A 6,314-nucleotide genomic window follows, 5' to 3' on the forward strand; every position below is an offset into this window, starting at 1 on the left:
CCTGCTAAACTGCAACACACCAGCACAACTGCTGAGGGCGCAGTACGCCTGCGTAGGCAAGGAGAGAGAGAGAGAGAGAGAGAGAGAGAGAGAGAGAGAGAGAGAATATTATGGCATATTTCTCTTTCTTCTTCCCTTCTTTTTTTGTATTCAGTGATTATCATTTGTTTCTACACAAACACTAGCTGCTTACATACACTGCTACTCACATAGACTACTGATTGGTCTACTGTGTGGCAGAGGATGGGAGCTGAATACACAGTAACCCAGAACCCTCAACTGCCCATGCACTGAAAACACACACACACACACACGCACACGCACACGCACATACACAAACACACTAGCACATGCACACACTGACACAAGGGGAGAGAGGGATTTAATAATAATAATTATTTTTTGTCGGGTTATTCCCCACATGCACATGTAAACGTACACTACCACCTTCTCCATCATGTACGAATTGCAGGCATATCTATGACAGACCAGACAAGTAGTACAAAACTGTCACTGTACCAGCTCATACCACAAAGAGTAACCTGGTCAGCACCATGGACAGCAGTCCTCCTCCCTCATATAGCCTACAGCTGAATAATGGCCAACAAAAGACAGGTAGGCCTAATACTGGTTGACAATAGACAGCAAACACATTATCGTTGTTTGCAACCACAGACAATGGTATGATAATGTTTAACAGCAGAGCCCGAGTCAGCAGACAGGATCATGACATGGGTTAGCATGGGTTACAATTTAATACCTAACTCCTAACACAAATATAGATATCTCAATATAATAATAATAATTGCAATTACCCTCAATGCACAATGCTTTATATTATATATTCATGGATTATACAAAGCATTATGGTGCCCCCATTGACTAGAAACAATTCAGAAGCAATAGGCTATTTAAGGCTAGGTTAGAGCTTTTTGAACTTTTGTATTTAAGAGTATAAAATTATGCATCTTATGCAAACAAAATACAAGTCTAAGGTAGTTGGTTACTGTTCCTGTTAAACAAATTAAAATATTATCAGTATAGTATTTAAACAAATATTATTTTTTGTAGAAAATTGAATTCCTGTAATTTCAAAAATGTTGTCAATCTCAGCCTATTACAGCCTCTGTAGGCTATTTCCATGTAGGTTTCAACCAGTTTTACATCTTAAAGTTTGCTACCTTCATTCTAGACACCAGGCCACAGCTCCACCCTCAGGCCGCCCTTGGAGGCACATATTTATGTGAACAGATTTTCTCCATAATGACCAACAAATTAATAATTTTTACAGAAACAAATATCCACCGCTTGACCGCTTTATTTTACAGCCCGCTAATTACGGTGTAACTAGTTTGTAATTATGGGGTACTAATAAAATAACAATGCTGTAGTTACAGGGTAAAAAAACAAGAAGTCCGGGAATTAAGAGGTAACAATTTTGTAATTATGAGAGATTTATAAGGTAGTTATGGTGTAACTATTTTTGTAATTACTGCATACTTAAAAAAAAAAAACAATTACAGGGTACAGTAACGTAATTAGGGGACAAAACAAATGTTATCGGTGCTTAAAGGTTCATGCACTGGAAAAAGGCCATTGTAAAGTGCTACCCATGTTTCTATTAACTACATGGGTTGATGCAGGTTGTTCTGGAAAAAAGAAAGTATCCCCTCAGATATGATAGTAGGTAGTAGTAATAGGTAATAGTAATATATAGTAGTAATAGTAGTAGGAAGTAGTAAGATTAGAATGAGCTAGCTTGTGGCTTAAACCAGTGAAAGCCACAATAGGAATTAGCAATTAAATAGATGTTTTCCACATAAAAAATACGGCATCTTAATAAAAATTCCAAATATTCAGTTATGTAGTTTATAAACCATGTACGAAGTGAGACATCTCTGTCATCAAAGTTTACTGGAGCCTGAGCTTCATCTGATGAATCATAATGCAGCTGGACAGAATGCAGCAGAGTTCATAGAGTTTAGAATGTCAGTGTCATAAAGGAGCGATTGACCTGAACACAGAGACAGACTTACAGTTTAATCTCTGATCGGTGTTCACCTGCACATTGAGACAGAAAACTCAAGTTGCATTCATTTGGAGAAACATCAACAATATCTACCTTTTAGAAAGGAAAACATGGAGAGTGATTTCCATCTTGGTAAGCCACATGTATTTATAATTGTATTATTTAGCAGGAAAAGATTAGTACTGAGGATTTTGCTGAACAGACAAACAAGAGACAGACAGTCAGGATAGACTATAGTTGTTTGTGTTGAAGGATTTGCATTTGTGTCCAGTTCGTCCTTAGTTTGATTTACATTATAAATTCACAGTTAGGTTTGTTGTTGAAACAAAACTATGATGAAAGGCATAAGATGAAGCTATGATGAAGCATGTTGACTTTGAATGAAGCTACATCAGGTGGCCTCATGGTTATTTGTTTCATTAAGATTCAGCATCCATGCAAATGGTCGCTCAACTCAATGCCCTTAATGACGATCGCCATGAAAACATCAACTGCATGTTTGCGAAAGTCCTGAATAAGGAGCAATACCTTTATGCTGAAGCCTCTAGTTTCTCTGGAGTGACTGCTGAGCTTGACTGTGACCTTTCACCTCAGTCTGCTGTTGGTCTCAGCTCCAAACCTGCTTGTGGATTTGAGAGCCTCAATATATGGGAACCAATAGTCAGCACAGCTTCATCAGCATGCAAACTTCTGTTGGATATGGACAAAGGAGACCTTCCTCCCACAGAGAAAGAGTCTCTTCTGATGACAGAGGACACAGTGTTAGGTAATGCTGGAGCATCCATCCACCCAGCTCAGCATGTTGAGGCTCAATCCAACCTGCTCCGCCTTGTTGAGGCTCCATCCCATGAGGCTCAAATGACTGATGACTTCAAACTCAGTGAGAGATTGAGGCTGCTTCAGCACTCCCCCAATGGTTTTGACGATGACATCCACCTGGAGGCAGTTGGAAAGAGATACCTCTATGCTCCCCCATGTGAGACATCTGAATTTGTGTCTGACTGCTGCTCACCCTGTGGATCCACTCTGGGCTGCCTGGATGAGTGGGAGCCACTGGTCAAATCCCACTTTGACTTGGAGAAGGAGGGATTTGGTGAGGAGCTCTTCTACGCTTCATCACATCTCTCTAGATTTGTAGTTGACTGCTCCCCACAGCATGGGCCGACTCTGGACCAGCTTGACAAATGGGAACCTGTTGTCAGCAGCACTGATTCTCACCTGATGCAGTTCCTCTCAGTCCTCCTGGAGGAGGAGGAACTTGGTGAAAAGCACATCTATGATTCCTCATCAGTGAGTTCTACATTTATGGCTGCCTGCGCTGCACACCATGCCCCTACTCAAGATCATCTTGATGAATGGGAGCCAATCGTCAAAGCTGATTCTAAACTGATGCTGTTCCTCCAGGACTTGGAGAAGGAGGATGAACAATGTCCTTTTATCATCAAGAGGGAAACAGTTGACTCTTGTGCACAGACTGAGGCCGCTGCTGAAAGCTCTGTGACCGTCCTGCATCAACCTGAATGTTGTGAGGGAACAAAAGTCCCTGTCCTCTCTGCCGGACCTGACAGTATCTCCACCTCAGAGGAGGTTCTCCCCGTCTCTCCTGCTGAATACACCCTGATTCACCTGCTCAAGGAAGGATCAACCAACCTGCTTCTGGAGTCCCAGGCTCCAGCCATCCAGGTTGAGGTCAAAGCTCTACCAAGCCTTGTGGTTGAAACTGTAAAGGACATCAAGGATCTGTCCGGTTTGACCCTGGAAAAGACACTTTCACCCGTCCAGCTGGTCGAACCTACAGGACCTCAGAGTTCCAGTGCCAAAGAGAGCCTGTTGACAAAACCAAAGAAGAAGAAGCGTGGCTTCTTTTCTTGGTTATCTCGCATATTCTGGCGGAAGAACAAGAAATCTGCTGACAACATGGCTGCAACAGCAGAGACGTCACTCCAACAGACCTGCCAAACAGAAGGAGATGAGCCAAAGCCCTGCTTGAACTCCCTCTCACCTGCAGGCAACTTCTGAACTCCTGTCATCTTCCTATCCACTTTACACAATTGAACAGCTGAATCATTTTATTTTAAATCATTTATTTGCAGACTACTGTTACAGTGTCTTTGCGCATTTCATCAAAACACACCTTTATTCCTGCAGTTATGGGCAACCTGTAGCCTAAAGCAGTGAAAGTGTAATGGAATTAGTAAATATATGTTGGCCATTAACATTTTCTATTCCTCTATTACTAACAATATAATCAATATTTGTTCTAAATGTGGCTGTTTTTTCACTGAGAGTCAATTTTGCTTTTAATATAGCACTTGTTTTCTGTAAAAAAAACAAAAACAAACAAACAATCAAAAACACATGCCCCACAGTAAATACAGTTTAGCAGAAAGTCACATCCATCCATCTGGTAATCAGTGTTAGGAGAGGAGACCCTAGACCAGCTGTTTTGGTGACATTTCTATAACAATATAACATACACAAAAAATATGGAACTTCAGCACACAGTAACAGACTTAATTGAACATACAAGAGCTTTATTGGATGCAATATACAGTATGTTGAGATGAAATATCAAATATGTCAGTTTTATAATATAAAATGTAAAATAAACACCCTCATAATCCTTTTATAATACAATTTAGGGTCTAAATACTTACTCCATAACTACAGGGAACAAGCACCGATAACATTTGTTTTGCCCCCCCTAATTACGTTATTTAGGCACATTAGTGAGGCAGGTTGTGTATAACCTGATCATATGGTACATGTGCAAGGTTAAAACTAACCAAAATTAATTATTTTATTTAACTAAATGCCATGCAGACTACAAAGCCACTGGTTTGTCATGTCAAGGATGTTAAGTAGCTTGAATGTTCGTAGACTATGGGACATTTAGAAACAAGCCAAAGACCATTATTTTGTTTTGTTCACTGAACAAAGGCAGTACAGACTGGCAGTACATGAAAATATATAAATAACTGTCCTTCAGCTCTATTCTGATTTCTCAGTGTATCCCTCACTGAGATTGAGTTTCACATCCCTGTCCTGAGCGCCAAATGGGTTTTCAGATGATTGTGACCATCACTTAGATCATGCAGCGGTCACAGAGAGCAGCTATAGGCCAAATTAGGCTAAATTTAGTGATATAGGGAAAAGCTTTGTCTTGTAGACCAAGTGCACTGTGGATTTTGAGAGGCTAGCCTGGCTAGACAAGGTAATACTCTTCTGTAAACACTGTGTATTGAATTTCTATGTTTTTCTTTTATTCAAAAGCCTTTAAAGTGTTTTTGGGAACCACCACATCATCTGGGAAGAAGCATCAAATCTACAGGAAAATATACTGTCTTCTGTCAACTTCAAGGTAATGACATATTGTATCACATTGTGGTGAATGTCTGTATACTAATCTATTATTTTCTATACTGTATTTGCTATTGACTTTTATTTGCTGTTGTGTGGATCTACATGATCTGTAGAGTCATTATGTTTTAATTACACAGCAATAATACAATAAATTATTTAACAGCAACATTTGTGCTGTTCTTTAATATACAAATGTTAAATGTTTAGTAATGGCTTTGAATGAAGTAAATACTCAGTATATTGAATTTTCTAACTTCCATATAATGATGAAGCTCTCAAAACTTGTAATGTATGGTCTTCCGTCCAGCAGGAAGTTGATGTCCGGCATTTCTATTTATTGTCTTACCCCTGGTCAAATTTGTACAATATGGTTATTATTTATTTATTGCCAATTATACTCGCTTCCTGTGCCAGTGTTTACTGTTGTCTGGACACTGAAAATGGACACTGAAGTAGAAGCAGGGGGGCGGAAACAGAGAGGAAGAAGCAACCTTGTTCGTCTCTGTGTGGTGTGTGAGTTGGTGGAGATCCCAAAGCCCGGGTATAACATCCTGGGTTTTGGGATCTCCACCAGCACCTGTGTGCAAATAGCTTTTCCATACCTAATTCAAATTATTTCTGTTTCAGACAGCAAATCTATATTCCATAGACAGGACTTATTAAAAATATGAGAAAAACAAATCACAAAACAATCAACAAGTTTAAAAGGAATTTAGCCATTTCAAGTAACAATGCCATATAGTGTGGAGAAGCATGCATCTCACAATTGTGTCAATGGGCACCATGTGTAGTATTAACTCCGTTCTTGCATTTGTTCTCTTCCAGATCAGCCTAAACTGATCGAATGCAGCTGGACAAGTTTGTAGTGTTCGGATTTCTACTTCCCATTTATTTGATTGAGGCCACGAAGATAGCCTGAAAA

This window comes from Centroberyx affinis, unplaced genomic scaffold, assembly GCF_046629955.1.
Source record: "Centroberyx affinis isolate AG114_WGS23_722 - 3 ecotype Tasmania unplaced genomic scaffold, CSIRO-AGI_Caff_v1 ptg001948l_1, whole genome shotgun sequence".
NCBI classification, from domain to species: domain Eukaryota; kingdom Metazoa; phylum Chordata; class Actinopteri; order Beryciformes; family Berycidae; genus Centroberyx; species Centroberyx affinis.